The sequence below is a fragment of the Rhopalosiphum padi genome, chromosome 3 (genome assembly GCF_020882245.1).
Source record: "Rhopalosiphum padi isolate XX-2018 chromosome 3, ASM2088224v1, whole genome shotgun sequence".
Classification (NCBI taxonomy): domain Eukaryota; kingdom Metazoa; phylum Arthropoda; class Insecta; order Hemiptera; family Aphididae; genus Rhopalosiphum; species Rhopalosiphum padi.
In genome coordinates, this window is record NC_083599.1 from 64,244,020 (window position 1) to 64,267,037 (window position 23,018).

Genomic DNA, 23,018 nt, shown 5'->3' on the forward strand with positions numbered 1-23,018 from the left:
ACCATACCTATAATAGGCAGGGATGGGCAACTGAAAGTTATTAGAGTGTCAATTTTTAGAAAATTAAAATTTAGCGGGCCAGAGTATTCATACATAAATAATAAATATAATAATAATAATAAATAAATAAATAAATAATAATATACATAAATTCATATAAAAACATTTTTTTTTGTAAACATTTTATGATAAGATGCGAGCCGCGGTTTGACCACCCCTGCCTATAAGTATTCTAGATAGTGGCTGTACTGTTTGGAGTATGTAATATTTTGTATATCTATAATAATTCTATACAGTCCTAAGTCTGTATAAAACGGTAAGGAAATTGTTGCTCATTAAATATATAATAATAATTTGAAAAGTCAATTTAAGAAGATTGTATTATCACGAAAGCTTACGGGAACCAATTCGTTTATATGTTACCATTGTTACCTGTAGACAACCCGGTAACCAACTCGCATGTGATCTATTCTGTAGACAACCCCGGGGACCAATTCGACAATTGGGAACTAACTTGTAGTCGTCCACAATAAGCTATCAGGAAAAGGAATAAAGTAGAAAATAAACTACTATGACATTTTTATATCCAACTGGACCTAGTCAATCGGACAACGTTGTAGGGATACGCGACTTGGTCCTGAGATTATATATAACCGATATAAGTATATAACTCTGAATCCCCCTAAAAATACCCTCATTTTTAAATGTATAATATATTTTTTGTTGGCTTATAAATTTCAAAATTACATTATTTACATTTGTTATTATTATAATAAGTGAACAACATTTTCAAATCATCAGAAAAAAAACAATTTAACGGTATTGTGGGGATAAGCAGGATTCGTGTATAATATATATATATATATATTATATTATATAATATGAATACTGCATAGTTTCTCCGACCTCTAATATTTTTTCTCGTTTTGAATTTGAACCGACGACGACAGGGGAACTGTCTCCGACCACCAGTGTAGTATTATGATTACGGAATCTATTTCAAATGGCTTTAAATATAAATATGTTTATTTTTATTTTTTCGTATAAAACACGTTTCTGAATTGGAAAGATATATTTTACAAAATCGAAAATAACGATTACTTTTTATCGGAACGAAATTACAAATAAATAATAATCATGTGTAGTATGTGACTATAAACGAGTTGCGTCCCGCACTCCCGTTTTATCATCTTCGAAATCATTAATTATGAAATAATAAGGATGCCACATATGTGCAATATAACCTCGTCCCGCGGGAAATAATTATCGTGAATATACATTATGCAATGATATGTATCTACATTTTATGTTAGAACTATTATTATTATAGAGAGACATTATTTAGTCTGTTCGTGCATTGTGCTCTGCTCGCCGTAGATACCTATAATAACTTAACAGCAAAAGTTGGTACGTACTCTTTTCATTATCTTGTCGCCGTCCGAGATCAAAAGAAGAAAAAACCCCAAACATCAGTGACAAAGGATCCATTACAAGTCCATTACCTTCTTATATGCGCGTGTGCTAAAAATATGTAAATTAATTATATCATTTGCATATATTATAGTGTGAGTACATTGTTTTTATCATCTGTCTGCGAGTATGTGTTTTTAATGTTTTTATTAAAATATATGGAAATTATTTTCTAGGTCCGTACCGTTCTTTTCCATTTTAAGATGTAGATAGGTATTTCAATATCAACAATTTCAAAGAACATAAATACGGACATATTTATTTAAATTACGATCTAAGTATGATAAATTACATAAAAAAAAAATTCAAAATTTAAATTTATGTAGGTAACTATATTATGTACCTTTTTTTAATGAAGCTGATATTGTATAAATTATAAAAATATTATTTTCTTTATAAACAAAAAAAAATATAGGTATAATAATAAATAAAATAGTTTGTTTAACTTTTAACGAATATTATATTATACAAAATTATTTTCCTGGGAGTTTAATAAAGGAAAACAAATTGAGATATTCATTTAATTTTTATTATATGAACAATTACTTATAATAGTTGTAAATAAAACTTTAGATAATACGAAAACTAAATTAACTTAAATTTTTAATTCTTTTTTTTTCAATTTGAAATAAATATATTAATATTCTTACTCCATGTATAAAACTTATTGTTTTAAAGTTGATATAATGCAATAAGCAATTCAACGTATCAGTAGAAAATGTTTTTGTTTTCACTGTGATTAACTACTGTTGTAACAGCCTTATTTTTTAACATAATAAATGATTATGGCTTGGTGATTCTAAAACACAACAATATTGATGATAAATTATGACCAGCCGTATGGAATTAATCAATATAAAATTTACCACTCGAAGTCTGATTATTGCAAACTAGAGCTATACACCCCCGCCCGCCATGCACGTCGGAGCTATATAACGATGTTGCGCGGGACCAACCTCCAGTTGCAATAAGCCGCAGGGCTTGAAACCGGTAAAACCTATAAAAGCCAAAATCGATAACCAAACTAAAATCTAAACTGGGAATAAAGCTGGTATTCACAACTGAAATTGAAATCGGAAAAACATAAATACCTCTTCTGCAAAATAATAATTTGTTTAGGAATATATTATATACAGTTTATAATATAATTAAATTTATGTGGACAAATTATAAATAAATTGAACGAAATCCATTTATACGTATTTAAATTTGGTGAAAAATATATCACATCTAAACGATGAACATATTATAATAGGTATCACTTTAAAATTATACTGCACCGGATTAACAACATCACAAAATAATATAAATAATATGATAGAAGTCTATTTATTGTTATTTTTCGAGGCTACTATTTTAGACGTATAATATAAATATTCACAATAAAAACAATTAAAATATAAATTTAATCTAATAATAAATTCTTTATGATTAGAATACTTTTATTTAATTTTTTAAATATTATACCTATTTAATTCTTTACCTACGCCCCTATATTTAAATCTTAACCCATACCTTGAAGAATTGAAAAACAAACAAGTTAATTATATGATAAATCTCAAATTAATAAAACTTAAAATAAAACTACGGGAATACTCGTAAAACCATCTACATAAATACAACAAACATTTGCAGAACACGACCAAAATTTGAAAAAATAAATATTGATATTTGAAGTCTAAATCAAAATTGCAATTAGTGTTTTTGGTTTTAAACTCTACAATAAATCACTACATGAACAAACTTTTTCAGTTTAATATAAATTGTTCTTGATGATGGTATACGCAAGTCAGTCTGTGACGAGGAAAATGATTTCGATCAATCCATACGCATGTAAAAAATCGGGTGGTTTTGTCGACTGAAAACCACATTGCATATTATTAGTATTTTCACTTAAAACGGTGTGATTATTTTCAGTCAAATAATGCACTTCTTTTACAGTCTTACAAACAGCCAACGTCAGCTAACAAATATTATAGCCACGTCCCACCATGATCATTTGAAACATAATCACAGATAATATAAACACTGGTGAACATAAACCAAGCAACTTTGTTTTCTTTATAATAATAAAACAAATTAAATTCAATGACGTAATCAAAATATTACGGAGGGACATTTTTACTGGTCATTTGGTTTAACTCGGAATACAAATGTATAATACACAGTCGAGAGATACGCGAGCCGAGTAAACGTAAGACATTGAAAACAAATGAATAGACCATGTCACATAATGTATTAATGTTATTGTTATTTATATTTAAATAATCACACCAGAAAAATAAACAAACCGTAAATTAAAATCTAACCACGATAACGTTTAACGCGTTTTCTGTGGACGATAACTTAAAAATAAAATTAAACGAAAATATAAACGGTGATATACGTCTCATATATCGCAACGGAAACTGGTGGAGGGCTCATTTTCAAATAACCCAGCACACACGATGCCTAATAAAATTAAATGATTTGACAACGTTTCTTGATTTCTCAGCCGTCACCTTTTGTGGCAGTAAAAATACATTGATTTTCAAGTTTGGGGTGGGTTCTGGTCGAAAATTGAATTCAACAGAACTGCATTTTTCTCAATATTATTTTTGTGGTTTTTATAACACTTTAAATACACGAAAATAAAACTCTATAGCATAGAGTCTATACCTATTATATGAGCACAAATCATTTAAAATTTAAACACCTATACATTAAGCTCAATAATAAAATAATATTAATATAGGAACATTATAAAATGATAGTGCTGACGAGTTATTTTTTCAAAAATTAATTTTTAGATTCTGAACGGAGTGAAGAATGTATTGATTTTACAATGATGTGTGTTTTTTTTTTATTTTTATTTTTATTTTTGTGACTGTCATCACTTTTTGGAGTAGTAATAATGCTTCGAATTTTGACTTCAGCCTCTCTTTGAATAGGAAAATTCATCTAGTTGGTACTTAGGGGGGTCAAAAGTAAAAAATTTCCAGTAGTTTTCAAAAGCGTCGGGAAAAACCCTGAAAAAATTACGGAAAAACGGGAATTTTTACGCATAATCACTTTTTGACAAAATCGATTTTTTGATTTTCCTGTAACTCAACAACGAATCATTGTAAATACTTGAAATTTTCACCAAATGTTTATATTATGGTTATCTATTTACGATTAATTTTTTTCAAAATATTTAGAATTTTTTTAAGCTACTTATAGACAATTGAAATTTTTGGCTTTTTTAAGTTTTTTTTCTTAAAATGCCGATAAAAAAAAGTTGGCTATCCAAAAAATCTTTAAAATTTAATACAAGGTTTATTATAAGTTGAACTTATCGTAGTAAAAAAAAATCAAAAATTATTAGTCACAATTTTTGTTTATAAGCATTTAAAGTTCAAATATTTACGTAATATATCAAAATCGCGAAAATTTGCAAGGAAATTTGAAGTTGAAAATTCATAAAACTTTTGTGATTTATACTTAAGGTTCAATAATCCAATACAAGGTTATCCATAAGTTTTCCTTTAAGTAATTGTAAAAAAAAATTCTAGTGTCGATAAATAAAACATTTTATGAGCTTAAGAAATTAAATTTTTTACGAAATCGCGTAAAATAACGATATATTACAATTGAAATATAGGTAATAATATGATATATCCTGCTAATTACCATTTACTGACAAATCATCTCCGTTCAGAATCGTTTTTCGTATACAACGATACCCGTCATTGCATTCAAATTTAACATATCCACATGACTAGTGACCTACTCTCCATCTCTACTATACAGCAGAGCGATACCAATTTGCCCACTTTTTTTTTTTTTTATTATGTAAACACTACGTTTTGAGCTCAGATATGGATTTAACTCTTTACATAAATTTCAGTTAATTCTTGCAAAATAAAAACCGCTTTTGGAACAAATTTCCATAAGCATTCAATTTAATATTTAATAATATAATGAATGTTTTTTTTAATAAAATATAATATAATGTATATACAGTTGGCCATTTAATTTTTCATTATTTTATGTTAAATGTAAATTCATTAATTTTAGATTTAAGTCATGTAATTTGTGTGATATTAAATCTAAAAGGTATTACCTAAGAACCTCAAAACAAAACAAAAAAAAGTTTTGAATAAGTTTGTTTTGAAATTTGAATAATTATGTTTTTTTTTTTTTAAGTGTTTACTTAGAACAGTTTTCATATTACAATCCGCAATAATTTTAGTAATTATACTAAAAGAAATAGTGTCTTCTTTTTATAATTTTTTTATTTTTATTTATTATTTATAACTAAAAATAAAAAATAAAATATTATGTACTTACTTATGTCCTATATGTTAATAGTTTTCTTAAAAATAAAAACATTAAAAAAACTTCATACAAAACACCGATCATATTATTCTTTAGAGTTTTGATAGCAGGAAATGATAATTTATATTATTTCAATAATGTAACTCCAATTAGTGAAATACGGAGAGAGGATTTTCGGTTTTTCATCTGTACGTGTGTAAGACGGAGAATAATATTTAATTTATGTGACACACATTAATAATATATTTGTTTTATCATAAAGTAGAACGGTAGAGCTTATATTACATTAAAAAATGTACAATTAAATTAACAAAACATGCAATATACAATGAATGATTATGAAATAACTTTGAACCAACGATATTACAAAATTAATACATAAACAAATTACACAAGTCTGATTAAAATTAATTTCACGTTTTGAGTTTTGAGTTTTCATTGTATCTCGTCTAGTTATAAGATATTAATAATTTAAATTTTTAAAAATATTCGACATTTATAATTCTATTTTTAGATGTTAAGAAAAAAACCTCGTTTGTTTAATTCAGATTTACATTTACAATACATGTTTTCTTAATGTGAATGCCAGAATGTATTGTTATAATATAATATATCCAGGTTAGTCAACTGGTATAAAACAATAAACAGAAATAACAGACAATATGAATAAAATATGACAACGTAATTTAAGAGCAACTTCCACGATCGATATAATAATATGCACACACAAAACCAATCATATTATTGGTCAAAACGTTCACACACTTCCACTTGACTTTTAAGTTTAACTTGAACTCCCCTAACCAACAAAGTTTTTTGTGAAACGGTCACTTTCATAATTTTAATAATACATATCATATAGGTACTTACTTAAATTATTAACAGACAGTCCTAATAATTCAGTACATAGTTATTAGTTTTCTGCAGTTTCAAAGCAACGTTCAATAAGTTACGAGTACAATATATAACTTTACCACAACTTGTAATACGTTCTACTTAAATGGGATACGAAATAAATAATAATATACTAATTGATTTGATAATATTACAACGTTTTGTTTTCCGTTAGTTTGCGCATGCAATAATGCAATATTTACACGGCACGCAGAACATATAAAATCACATGATAATAAACGGATTGAATTGTCAAAATAAACTGTATAAACAGAGTGAAAAAAAAAATTGCATGTTTATAATTTATTATATAAGTATATAGAAAAATCGAAAAGAAAACGTCTTACTAACAACTAACGTAACGTATTAATTTACACATAACGATTAGTAAACGTTACTTATGTTTTATTATATTATTATATATTTATGTATGTTTTTACGCCTGAACTAGCTGTAGCTTTTCAAATTGCATAAACAAATTATAAAAAAAAAATATATTTAATATAGTGAGTACAGGTAAAATGTATATTATATAAGTAAAATATCATAAATATGAAAGGAAGTGGAGGAATAACATTAAAGTTTATTTAAAGTTAAGAGTTTGGGTTACGATTAATAGTTAGGCGACAGACAATAAATTTACGTTAAAAATTTAAATTGGCTAATAAAATTTAATTAGCGAAGCTTTTATATCATTAATTAATAATTATTGTTATTTTTTAGTACATTAAATGCTCGTTCCATATTGGTAGTTATATATAAGTATTACACTTCATGTATTTGAAGACATTAATTTTTTCCTATAATTTTACTTAAAATGTAAATTAAAAATGTATCAAGACTTATAGGAAGTCAGTTAGATAATAATATGTAGGGTAAAATTTATCAATACAAAAGATGTCGATTAAGAAATCAAGCATTAGCTCTTGCAGCATAGGTATATAAATATAACTAAATTCACCAATTATTGATAAGACCACTAAAAAAGTTTTATTTAAATTTAAATTTATTTCTTATGATCTTATTGAAAATAATTTCTGAATAAAAATAATAAATAATTCTATTTCAAAAGACTTAATTCAAAATCCAGCCCTAGACCTAGTTAAAAAGAACTTTGAGGTGTGGTTTTCGAAATAAATAACAAAGATAATAAATACATACCTGTTTTGAGATAGAGTAGGTGCTAATATTCCACAGCACAATAATTATTTATTCAATTACTTTTACTGTTATGATGTCGATTTTTTTCCTGATTTACGATGTGAACTACAAGCAATAGACGCTTAAACCACAACTCAACGTATAGAGTCATAGCCACTACTCCAACCTCTATTCAAAGGAATGTATAACAATAATAAATTAAATACTTTTATGTCTGATGAATCTTATCTGTACCAATTGTTAATACCTTTTGTATTTACTTTAAATTACAAATTATATATTCATATATTAAAAAGTTGGTTATTACAAAAAATGCCAGGATTTTTGATCATCTAAAAATTATAATATGACTATACGGGTAAGGATAAGGATGAACACTAAGGTACTTAGTGTAATTTAGTGCAATATTGCCTAGGGGCTACCGGGCTAGGTAAATTGGGTCCGCGATAATTTGTGTTCATTTTGAAAGCGGCAAGTTGATTCCCGGGTATAAAAAGGTAGTATAGCTAGTAAGTTGGGTCCTAGCTATAAACCATGAAGCGCAACTAAGTCTAAAATATTAAAAACTTAAAACTTTAATATTTTCTATGAATACAATTTACTTTTGAATAATTCTGTTTTGTGGACGAACTATTACAAGTACAGTCTGAGATACATATTAAATTACAAAGTGCAATACAAAAAAAGAAAATTACGCTCGCTAAAAAAAACCACTTTGGGGAACAAATGACAAAATACTCGTATACTAATAATACTGTTAAATTAGAATTTTTTAAATGTGTATCATTTAAGTTTTTACCTAAAATATGATATATATATACGTACTAATATTTTTTTTTCAGGACTCAATTTTTAATTATTTATACCATAGATTTTTTTATTTAGAACATAATATTGTAAAAACCATATATACCTACTTTAATTTATATATTTTTTTCCAGGACCCAATTTATAGCAGTCCCGACCTAGTCAAATGTTTCTACACTAGGAGTCAAAACAATGGGTAGAATGAAAAGTGTAGTACACACAATTTAGGTAAGTTATGGTATGGTAAACACACGCTTGTGACAAATAAACGACTTAGGTAGGTGGTAAATAACTCTTTCACTCGATTGAACTTATGCTGATTTTGTTTCCCGGTTTGTAAATAGATACACAAATATACAATTTGTAAAAATATATAAACTACAATTTTGACAAAACAATATCAAAAACGTATTGAAGTTTTTTTGTTGTGTTTCTTTGATTGTGAATTCAATTCGTACATAATTTATACATTTAAACGTTGACATATCGAGATCAAAAGCGTATGCCGTATGCTGTTTTAATGTCAATACCTACATTTGTTTTTCATCGGTTGCAAAATAATTTACAAAAATGAGAGTTTTTATAAAACGCTCAATAGCCACGTGGCCACTTTCGGTTCTTAGAATCATCGTTAACATCTCTAGTATTATACAATAACATAATGGTATAAAGGTATAATTGTATATCTATATTCTATAATTAAAAAGTTTAATTGTACAGTAAAATAATTGGCCAAGTATTAATAATGTATAGCAACTATTTATATAATTTTTTTGATTAGTATTTATTGTTTTCTAAACTATTATTTAATTATTCTTTAATATAAATTTTAATAATATCGATTCAAACTAGCTAGGTTTGGTATTCCAAAATTAAAATATACTCCAACTTAGATTTATGCAAATAGACTGGAAAACACAACTACAATTTGTATTAAAATATTCCATTACATTAGGAATGTATGTATTTGTTTGTTCAACAAACACTTTATAATTATTTTCATATTCATTTTAAAATTGAATTTATTTTATTTAGCTCTTTTTTGCAAGTTTTGTAGTCACTAGGAATCACGACAGGTTACAAATTTGCTTATATTTTACTTACCTCACATAACTTATAGGTACATTTATATCTATTAAATCATTTTATAATTAATGTTAAATATTAATCATTCTATATAGATTATTTTATGGCATGTATTTTAGGGTGGTCCTTATATTTCGATCTCTGATTTATTCAGATTACACCCCCCTCTCCTCCAAGTGGTTTGAATAGTGATTATAATACGTTTTGTGAAGTTTGGGAATAATTAAAAATAATTAATCGGTATCACAAGAGCGTCAAAGATTGATATACTTCGATTTTAAAAAAAATATATTTTTTATTTTCTAACCAATTCATAATAAATATTTGATTTGAAAATGTCTATAGAACTTTTTTTTTGTAGAAAAACAATTTCTACAATTCATATTTTGACCTATTTTTTATAAACACATTATAACATAGATATTAGTGAAAAATATGAGTTATAATTTGTATCAAAAATCGATTATTTCGATAGTTCGTATACGTTTCGATATAATAAATATAAGATATATAGGTACTGAGATTGAGAAATGAGTGACTTGAAACAGAATATATCATTTAAAGTTCTGAGCGGTTATTTCACTACATCTATATTCACACCGTACTACGGTGCGTTATCAGTAATACCGAATAACCAATATTGACTTTGAAATTTAAATTTACCTAAATAGCGGTATTAATATTATTATAAATGAAAGACATAATATTAAATATTATTATAATTTATAATAATTAATAACACAATAAATTAATTATTCTCGTCGTAAACTAATAAATGTAATACCGTGTAATATTAGCATAACTTCGACGGACGTCTAATTTCGTAATAATTAGCATGTAATAACTAATAAGGCGGTAGGTAGTAAGAATATTAAAAATTCCGGAAAATTATTATTGTCATCCGACTACGCTGAGTCTTGACCTAAACAAGGGTATCTACGAAATAATTAAATACATAGATATATACCCATTTTGGTGATAATATTACAAACACTATTTTCGACTACCTTCAGTAGTGTAAATTACATATCTTTATTTTGAAATATAATGCAAATTAGGGACTCCCTTTGATTTTGCGGGTAATTTTGTATTTCATATTGTCTATTCGGTAATATAAAATCTACTAATAATGTATTTGCTCTGCTGAATAGTTGACGTTGATTGTAGTTCATCTTTGAGAAAAGGGTAGACTACCATTGTGAATGTATTCAATTTGAATTGGAATCAATGTATAGTTAAATGAAAAACTATTCTAGCGAAGACCATCTGTCAGCCTATATTTTTCTAAGGAAATTTTTCATATATTACGTAATAATTTATTTTATTAATAATGCGGTAAGTTGAACTAATTTTAAACAAAATCAAATCGTATAATATATTAAATAATCATAATTAAAATATTGGTAGGTAGTGGCTACTATTCTTTGTAAATTAACCGACGTATTATAGAACAGTGTGAAATAGGTTCGGTGTAGATAAATCGCTTAAATTAATCTAAGTATTTTGAAAATTCTATCGTGTATAGTAGTAAATAACACTATACGGGAAACGTTTTTAGAAACAAGTTTATATGAAAAAAAAAATTGTGCATATGTATTTTTTATATTTTGGATTTCTGTAAAAACAATTTACATAAAACCTTATATTTAATGTATGGTTATTAAAATTGAAAATTTTACAATTTTTAACAACAATATAATTTTTATATTTTTGAGATTTTGACGAAGTTTGTCTGGTTGAATTTTAAACGGCCATAAGAAAAAAATGTAGTTTTATTATACTTTAGGTGTTTTTAATATTATTGTATTAGTAAGAACGACCTTACTTAGAAGAAACTTTGTATAAACTTTTTAATCTTTTTTACTAACATACGAAAATATTATCATAGTAAATTATTAATTAAAAACGACTAAAATCGTCGAAAATGTCATCTCCCTATTTAATTTTTTAATTATAATAAAAAAAACAAAATTGATTTTACTTTAAACAGGTTTTGCATAAAATTCTCGCTTTTCCTTAATTTTTATTGTTTTTTCAGACAATTTTGGAAAGTTCTAGGAATTTTGAACATTTGACCTCATTGAAGTAACGACTAAATCCAATTTTCTGCCAGAAAGTACTCTCTAAGTTGAATTCAAAGTATTATACTGCTCCTAGAAAAGATATCAGAAACTAAAAAAAAATTCACACGTACACATTATACAATTAAAATATGAATACTTTCATTACTAGTTCCACTCCGAATCAGATACAATAATGTAAAAAATTATTATAATATCAATCAATAACACATAGAACTTAAAATATTATATTATGAAATATAAAATATATACTAATCACTAATCGGTACAATCCACAACGTTAATGTAAATAAAACAAAACTATATTTTACAATCACACACAATTTATTTATTTATAATTTTATTAAAAATATTTTATATTAGATTCTGATCAGAACGATAAATGTATTAGTTTTACAGTAATATGTGTTGATTTTGGAGGGCATATTAATATTTTTACTATATTAAATCGATTGGTTAAAATATACACCAAAATGTATTTATAAATATTTTAATTGAATGATTATTGATGGATTATTCTGAATATTACCCAGTGCAGTATATATTTTATATAATATTATGTTACAAGTACCAACTTATGAATAATACTTTTAAAATTACAACAAAATAACAAAAACATGTTATTTTTCGTTTAAATATTATAGTTTGTCAAACTTTAAACTTAAAACTTTAATGTATAAAAAAATGTAAGTAAATATATTGTATTTTTGGTCATTTTCGCATACTATGCATACATGTGCATTAATATATTTAATAATCAAAAAGATATATCACCTGTATAAAGTTATGAAATCATAATAAATATAAGTTGACTGTGATATTAATACATATTTTACTAAAATTAATATTATCATTTTTTTTTAATTTTGATGGATATGTATTTTTATCAAATCAAATTTATTGGTAAAATAAAATATTATAAAAACTTAGGTGGAGAAAAACGAAATAATTTCTTTGTTGAAAAAAATATAGTGAGGAAAATATTTTGTGTTTTCCGTTCAAAAGTTGTATTATTGAGTGTGTTTACTATAAAATGTGTGTTAATTTATAATATGCTAAAACGATATAATAAGTGTATAATGTTAGGTACTTAATATAATATTATTAAAATAATCTTTGTTCGTTTAATTGTCGAATTAAGTGAAGTAAAACTTATTTGAACATATATTATTATAACAATATGTACGTAGTACGTACCACAAGTGTCAAATTTCTTACTCCGTGAGAGTAAGGACTAAGGAGTGCTCTTGCACTAATCATACTTAACCTTTGACCAATTATCAGTATAAAAGAATACTTTTTTTTTTCTAAAATTAAAAAACTTATCTAAATATTCATCTTGAATATAACTGTTAATAAAATATTAACAAATTTAAATACAAAATTTCAAGTGATTTTAAATGTTCTGAATTCATTTGAACGAATCGTTATAATACGTAATAACGTAATTACGTTATAACTTATAGGTAATATTCGTTCGTTTAAACACATTATCCAATTTTAGACACACTTTTCCCCTCAAGTCAGGTTTCCAAGCTGAGGGGCCTTCCCCTTCACGTTATTTCATATGTTGTTGTTATCTTATAGTTAAGCTGACAAATATATACACGGATTGTAAAATAGTTTTGTTTAAATAAATAAAAAAAAAAACCATTTATAACTATAGCCGTTGTGCGTGATATTTTCGCATAGCCCTTTTAAAATTATTCTAAAAACATTGAAAATGTTTTATTCTCGATCGACTTGTTCAGCATGTTCTTTCCCCGTTTTAATGATAGCATACCAAATATGTTTTCAACTGTGTGATACGCTCAAGAAAGTCCACAGTAGTTATAAATATTTTGTTTTTATTACTATACTGTTGACGAGTTGCTTCCCTGGATGACTGAATACGACCTTTATAACATATTATTATAACTGAGAGCGGAAATTCTTCAACGCCTATAAACGTGTACCGAACTTTGACGTAGTTATTAATAAGTTCTGCGTTCACGAAAATATGCAATGCTTTATTCTGAAATGTTGTAAAAAATATTGAAAGTTTAAAAAAAATATATTTTAGTGTTATACAGCTAGTTTTAATTTTAAAACAATAATTCTCAAGTCCAAAGTTAAATTAAATGTTTTAAAATGTGAATAAATGTTTTGTGTTGTTATGTTAAATAACTTAAATCGTGTAGTTGTAGTACTTTATTATACTTGTCAGATCAACTAAAATTAATAATTGAATAATCCGTTTACCTCAAAGTAAAAAATAATAAACATTCTTCGAAATGGCTACGAGCTTTTGTAAATTTGTTTTAGATTTATAAGAATTTGGTTGTTTTGGACCGTTTTATGGATCAAGATGTTTAAAATTAAGTTATTTTACGGAGTAATAGTTTTCCGTTCATACGGCAATGTTCAAAAAACTTACCCGATTTGGAATGTGTAAAAAAAAATAATGAAAAATACGACGTTTACTGTGTTTATTAATTCCATGGGCCAATATTCAATATTTTAAAAGTTCCTTTGAAGATTTAAATTATGGCTTCGAGTAAAGCTAAACATCCAGACAAAAGTATTTCGCATTGATTTAAACTGTTTGAATTCGTTTTGACGGTCGAAAACATTCATGGTACAAATAATATAAATGGCGAATATGTAACCCTTACTAAAAATCGCTCAATCGCTCGGAACCACAAATCTTTTTTACCTAAACTTTGTTGCAATAATATTTTTTAAATCATATTTTTTGATTTATTGAAGAATGAGTAAAATTTGACTTTGTTAACGAACTCCTGTCTATTGTGTAAAACATTTTTTTGTATTATCTTTCTTCATACATTTTAGTGATATTTTCACATTTTATATGAGCAATGTGGAGTGAAGGGGCACCCAAAAATTTGGTGCACACTCCGTCCATCTAAATACAAAATTCTTATAAGCATCTGATGAATTCAGTTAGGTATGCTGGTTCGATATTTAATTTGTATGTTGTACATCGAAATGCTAAGAAATATAATCTGCTTTGGAATATGAAATAAAAAAAATGTATGTTTTCGTTTTAAATGGTATAAAAACTAGGAATTATAATGATTTTAATGTTATAAAAAAAAAAATCAACAATTTTGAGTTGTGAATTTGTAATTATGTAAAAAGAATAACAACATACATGAATAAATGTTTCGTGATAAAATATAATCACCCTATATTACAACGTTAATACCTGTTGGACATTATTATAAATTATAATATCGTCGTTTATGATTCAAATGCACCAGAGCGGTAGACGGGTTGATTTTATTTTTTATTTGATCTTAAGCTTTGACAACATTAGCTTTATTTAAAATGAATTAGTACAATATTTAAACGAGAACTCATAAATTATATAATTTCAAAGGAATTTTTTTTACTCGGATACATTTAAATGATTTCGTTCAAATTACGGGCTGTAGTACGTATGATTATATTATTATTATTATGTAGTCCGAGGATATCGTGTAGGTGATCGGGTAAGCCATTTTCCCGCTCTTGCGAAAAAAAAAAAAATAAATAAAAATATTTAAACGGAAAACACAATTGTATTTAAAAATGTCAAACCCGATTGGAGAATCAATTCGCTCAACGCGCATTTGGGTGTCAGCCAGATAATATTATACTTTAGTGGCATCATTCAGCGTGATATTATAACTATATGTATAATATTATATTGTGTGTTTTTCGTTTCGTTGACGGGTTGCGATTCGGAGCAGACGCGAATCTAACGGTTCTATAACGGATTGATAATAAAACATATTCCGATACGGTCTAAAGTCTATTCTCGACTATATACGCCGTCGTATTATATTATATTCTTATTATATCTCGTGAAACGCAAAGGGAAATAAGAAATCAAAACTCGGGTGTTATAAACGGTGCTGGGCAACCCGAGGCGGTTCGTGGGCGTGTCGATTATAAACGTTACGAGACGTGCGGGTAGTAAGGAGAGCAGGAAAGGTAAACCGCAAGTTTATGCGGCGCGATTTCCGCACCACTTTTACTTACATATTATATAGGGCATTCCGTGTATAGCGTTGTGCCGGGACGGTATATGCTGCTCGTCGGCGGGGTGAAATATAAAATAACAACTCCGCTCGATATTTGTTAGTAAATATATGAATTTTCTTCGGCGCACATTAGATTTTGTATGACAATATCACACGAGACACCTCTCTATTGCTAAATTCTATATAGTATTCCGTGCGTTATTGCAGAACACAATAATTTGCGGGCGGACAACAATAATCAAACAATACCGTGTGTAATAACAACAAAAAACATTTATTATCGTATGTGATGTTATAATAACTGCAGATAACAACAACAAATCCCTGAAAAATCCGACCGACCGTAATTATTATTACTACTTTATATCGGTATATTATTCATATATCGACCGTTGTTAATAGGCCGAGGAGATAATAAAGTAAAATAAAACAGTATACCTACCATACATCAGCGACGCATCATGCAAGTGAGTGTGGGGGGGGAGTAAACATACAAACAAATCCCCCTTTTTTTTTCGGAGAAATTAATAATTCAATTGAACAGTAGGTACATATTATAGGTATATATCGGTATATGGTTTTATTATTATTATTATTTTTTTTATCATTATTCAAATTGTTAATAAATACATTCTATGGGTAGGTATATCTATAAAAAGAAAAAAAGGATAAGCCGTGTAATAGAATATGACACGTTTATGGGGGAAAAAAACCGTACGAGAGTAATATTTGTGTTATTATACGTTTTGAATTAATGGTCCCTCAAAGATCTTCACTCTGGAGAGCCGTCCTTATAGTAGCTATTATATAAGCGCATACAAACAGTACGCGCAATATTGTTGTGTACGCGCGCCGCCGCCGTATGAAACAAAAAATAAAACGAAATAGATACAATAATTCAATTTATTGACCAGGGCCGGACATATTATAATATGATGCCCACCGCCAATGCTAAAACAGTTAATCGCATTGAAAACTAATGTAACGTATAATACCGGTCACGGGTAACAACAACATATTTGTAATTTAATTCAATATATTGTATCGCCAAAAGCAATACAAAAAAAAATAACAAATTAATTAAATTTCTAATTTTTTTTTTTACGAAACCATCTAAAGGGTTAATATTTAAATCCATAATACTAATTATATATTATATTTGCGAAATTATATGCACTGTACACAAAATGCTCGATTTAATTTGTAATGCAAAATATGTAAATTTGTTACACTACAAAAATATTAATATTTACATAATTATATTAACATTATGTACATTCAAAATAGTCATTAGGGTTATTGAAGTAAGTACGTCTCCCCGGACCGGAATAAAGTGATAGGATTAAGGTCCGTGAGATAAAGTAACTAATACAGTTATGGGCCATCTGGTGCTTATATTTTACGTTATACCTAGGTAATACCAATTTCGGAATATTAAAATATATGGAAAATAAATCATTGAAACTTTGTAGATCGTGTGAATTTTAATAATATCTATTTTTGTTTTTTTTTTTATTTCTATTTTTTTATTATTTCAATTAAACGCCATAGGTAATGAACACGAGTATATACGTAATAGTGTACTCGTACGTTTTAAATTTCATCATAATCATATAAGAATATAATATTGAGAATTTGTTGAACGACAAATTATTGTAATTGTCCATTTGGCCACCAGTTCACGTATTTTGCACATCGTAAAATCTGATGATGCCGAACGAGAAGTGATGTGGTATTGAGAATTTCAATTCCAGAAGAAATGACGTAATATTGTTTGTCCGTTAATGTTTCTGAGCTGATCTGATCATCCAAATATGCACGTCCATCGGAGTTTTTGTAATCAGTTCAAATTGATTCTTATTATATTATAATGAATATCAAAAAAAATATAAATATCCAATTTTTATTTTTTTTTTCAAGAGATATCACAACTTCTCCTTCATTAACGTTCTACCACTTAAAATAATCAGTGTAATATTTATATTGGCTTGAAAATAATATAGCACAGTAGTGTATGCCTAACTGTTAAAATATTTTCACGCAAAATAATACATTTTTTTTCATATTTAAGTCATTACGAATGATCTCCGAGAGTTATTCGATTATCAAGGCCATTATTGCATTTTAAGCAATATACCTAGCTATCCATCTTCAATATATCTACCTCTATCGTTAACATTCCACCGGAACAGTGGAAAATGTATGATTCATTATAATTTCTAGCCGACTACGAAATGATAATAAAATATAAATGGAAAATTTTCATTCGTAATTGAAAACAAAGTTATTTATTTTATTTCACTACACAAATTCGTAACGTTTCTCAAATAAACTAAAATAAATTTAAAACGAATAATATTATTCACTTGAAATCAATGTGCACGGCGATGGTCACGTAATTTATAATACACGAGTAGGTAAGCTGCAATAATGTGCAGAACAAAACTATATATTTATTATCGCGAATATCCAATTGCATTGAATCTTATTACAGTGAACGAGTTAAAAATTAATTTTAACTTATAAAATCTATCGGTGCAACATTTACAATTCTCCGATTGTAAACACTAACAACATTTGAGATTGTAAATACGTCATGTTAAATTGAAAAAATATTGATTATGCTATTGTTATCCTATTATCAACACTAAATTATTAATACGTTTAAACGTTTTAGATTTAAAATATATACTTACTAAACAATTAGTAGACATTTTATGAAAAAATTAATGAGACTATCAAATAATTTCTTACTTACTTAAAAAAAAATATGTTCTACACAATTTTTGGGTTATAAATGTTATAACGAGTTATGATAAATGTGTACAATTAAAAATGTATTAAACGCAATAAAAAAAATTATGGTTTTTAATTTTTTGTTGCACATTTATAAAAAAAATCATGTCTTAAGTTAAAGGAAATATTTAGGCATCATTAATTAACTTGGTCGGAAAATAATTACTTATAATATAAGCTATCATATTCAAAGGAGAATAAGACAAAAAATATATTTTACATTTTTATGATTTATAAACTTCTAAAGGTTCTAAAGACATGAATAAAATAATAGTTTTTTTTTTATATCTTACCATTTGTATGTTTTGAACAGTTTTATTTTTTTTGCTTCCCGAAAGTATTGTGTTTTGACTTATTTTCTTTTACCCGTAGGTACATTGTTCATATATATTAGTTATTATGTAGGTATATCAAATTGCTGAATGTGATATAGTTTAGTCTTACGAAATAACGAGATATCAGGTATGTATTGACAACATTCTTCCTACATGCCTTAAACATCGCGTGTATAAAATAATAATAATTATACGAAATACCTCTATTTATTGGGCAAATTATTTTCTCGCCACTTGCATGCAACAATGTGTGTTCATTCTCGTTATGTAGTATGTTTGTGTGTGTGTGTGTGTGTGTGTGTGAGAGAGAGAGAGAGAGAGAGAGAATGACGCGTACGTACACAAGGATATTAGTAAATAAGAGATAGACTATAGTGTATAAAGCTTTTATTTTGTATAAATATAAAGTAATAATTAGGTATGTATTTTAACTTTTTGAATTTCTTATACAATTAGATTAATTTCCCGATCCCCCATGAGAACTTTGTGTGTACGCAATCGCAATGTGATGAGATACTTATAAACGACAGATATGTGGATTAAATATGTCTTATCATATCAATGGGTAATAACTAATAAGAATACATAATGTTATAAAAAAATTTTAAATTATTTTTTTTTCGGACGATACAACTCGATGTATAGGAGTTAGATTAAATATATATTTTTTTAATTTATCTATATTTAAACGTTCACTTAATTATATATTTTTATTTTATGTTATTTTGAACCAATTTATTGTTGTTCTACAGGTTTTTATAAATAACGATAACAGAATAATATTTTTGTTTTTATTTTAAGGATCATTTAATATTTTTATTTCATTATTATTATGTTTATTCATCTTTTCAAAAATAACACAATATCATATATATAATATAACCAAACGATTTTCATTTCTTAAATTCAAGTGTCATACAGAATTTCATTTTAGCTCAAACTTTATATGACCTATTAAACTCTCCGTTCAGATAACACAGTTTTGGCTACCTTCACTAATGATTATCTACAATCTCCGGTATCTTCAATTGAATATTTTGACTAAATTTGAGTCTACAAGTCACTTCAAACACATAATCTGTAAAAGCTAAAAATTAATTCAGTTTATAAAGAATTAAAAAAAATTTAGCAAATTAGCCAATTTAATTACCATAATATACTTATATCTAACCCGCAGACTCCCACCACTCTTTCTCACAATACAACTCGTCAACTATATAGTGTAAATAGTCTAGAAATTTTCATATTGTACGAAAGTAAGTATGTAGTAGTCGCTGTATCGTTCGATCCATTTTTGATACTTAATAATCAGCTTTTGTATATAAGTTTCTACACAATTTCCCTTGCTTGATTTCAAACAGCTTCTCTCGGTGATATACGATCACGTACGTATTATTTATAACTTCCTTACATTCGGAAACACTTCCCTCACGGTTTCGTGTGCTCCTATTTCAAAGTCGATGTATAATTTATATAGATTAAGTATTTTATATGAGTTGTGTAAACATAATTCTTTTATACATTTTCACATTTTGATATATGTTTGCTTAAATTTATATCTCAAAAAAATAAATAAAAATAACTGGTAAATAAAATCTATTTTAAAAACAATAAACATAGTATACAACAAGTATACATTTGCATAAAAAAATGAGGTACAAACTGAAATGTGCCATCGGAAAAATATTCTGTCCAAGAACTCATAAAATTTAAATTGTCTTCAGTTGTGATACAAATAAACAATTTATTTAACAGAATATGGATATGTTTTTTTTATTATTAAATTTCAAAATACCATTGTTTTGCATTTCACAAACTTTATCTATGACTTTATCAAAACGTGGCTTTTTGGACAATAAAAAATATCCTTGAGTACAATATCTGTACTAAAATTTGTCAGTAATTCTTTTCGTATAATTTTACTTGGTCAAATTGATATTGAACCTCTGGCTTTTCATTCATTGCAATTTTCTCAAAAAACTTAATGCTCAATGTTTTGAAATGCTATTGTTTCACGATTGTGCTCGCTGATTACCGTATTAACTTAGGATTTATTGACATCGGTTAAAATGCATGCACCACAACTTTTGTCAAAACATAATCATTTTACTATTTTGTCGTTCCGTTGCCTTATGAAACGATATTTATGTAAAAATACCACAGCTGATTCTTTCCCACGTTTTTATATTATAATTGTTTATGAATTCTCCGTGATTAAATGATATATTAATTAATGCCACTATATACTAAGTATAATACCGCACTAAATTATTCACTATTACTAATACCAGTAATCTATCGAATGATAGTAAGTTATGTTAATATAACGATGCTAAAACGCGACACGCCAGGAAATCCGATATAATAATCGACATTTAATCTTATTTTATAGATTATCGAAAAGTATTGGCCTAGAAATAATAGTCACAGTAACGTCTATGAAACTTTCAAATATATTCTAAGACTCCCAAAATAAATTACAAAAAAAATGTTCGGAGTTGTAAACAACGGCAACATTTACAAAGTTTGGGTAGGTAGAATGTATGCAATCGTCATTATGTTATTGAAAAAAGGTTCATATGCAATCGTATGCAACCGGGTGAGCTGCGGACCGGCGTGTCGTTTACGATGTTGGAGACCGGTAAATTTCAGCCCGATAATAATATTTAGCTGTGGGTAAGTTGTGGCCCGAGCAGTTACCATTACCTATATATAGGTACGTGGCAGATTCACGGTGGTGGCTACATGACGATAAACGAAATGTTCGACACGTGTGCGCAGTTACAGCGACTTATTGGCAATACAGCCAACTGAAAATGATCGGGTTGCAAAATGTACAGACTATATTTTTGAAAACATTATTTCATCGGACCCTATATGTCCCCCCCCAACTGCAACCGCCCCACTAACAGTAATGAAAGTTTCCACTCAAAACTAAACATGCCGTACGCACTTGCCATCCTATCATAATATAATATAACTTCGTTGATGTGTTACTGGAAGTTCAATCTGAAACATACATAAGATGCAAAAGTAAATGAGGTGTAAAAACAAAGAAAATGTGTGTAAGAGAACAGATAACAAAACCCGAACAAAAAGAAACAGAGAATTAGCTATATTATTATTATTGATTTGTACCTAACAAATTTGATTTGAAATTTGAATATTTGGAAAATACGTAATATTAATAATTAATTTAGGTACGTTAAATGCTTTTTACGATATATTATATAAATATATTGTGATGTACACTATACATATGTATCTAATATATACATTGTTGTGTGATGCTGGCGCGCATCTTTCATAAGCCCGGGCCGCAACTCTCACTATTTTTAAGGATTGGCCTGCAATTCACCAACACCGATCGTAACGCGCCTGTTGCCGTTGATCTTACCTCTTCGTTATAGCTGTATAACCTTAGAAAAGTAAATAAATCATAAATAGAAAATACTATTTAAAGTCAAAGGACATCGCCGTCAATGTATATTTTTTTATACGTATTACTTAACGTATTTAGTGCATACAGATTATCTATATAGAGTATATATAGATATTCCTGTTCTTAATAAAAAAAAAAAAAGCATAAAAATCTCATCATGTATAATATTATACTAAAACGCTTTGAATAATAATAATAATAATAGATTATGCGACGAATAAATGCGTTGTTTAAACTATACTAATAGCGAAGACGACAAAATGTAATATCATTTTTAGACACATATTACGTATAGCGTAACTGCGTATACAGTTAAAACTTTGGTTTGCGAAAATCAAACAACGTTCACAAGGCAAACAACGTTTTAGATCGATAATAATTGCCTAAACGTATATTTTTATTTAGAAAACACAGAAATGATGGTTTATAAATAAAGTAATTACGCGGTTAAAAGCAACTCCATTCGGCTGCTCTTTTACAGCCGTTAATAATATATTATCATGTCGTGTACACATACATACCCGCCGCGACTGCGCGGGATAACCGTCGGAAAACAACACTGCAGCACGTCCGTATTTTCAAATACGTTTATTTTATTTTATTTTTATTTTTTTGTTTT

The 23,018-nt window shown here is 27.1% G+C and overlaps 1 pseudogene; it reads right to left on the reverse strand.

Annotated features, from left to right (window-relative positions):
• Positions 1-20,353: 20,353 nt before the first annotated feature.
• LOC132925334 (uncharacterized) overlaps positions 20,354-23,018 on the reverse strand; it is a 28,313-nt pseudogene continuing 25,648 nt past the window's right edge.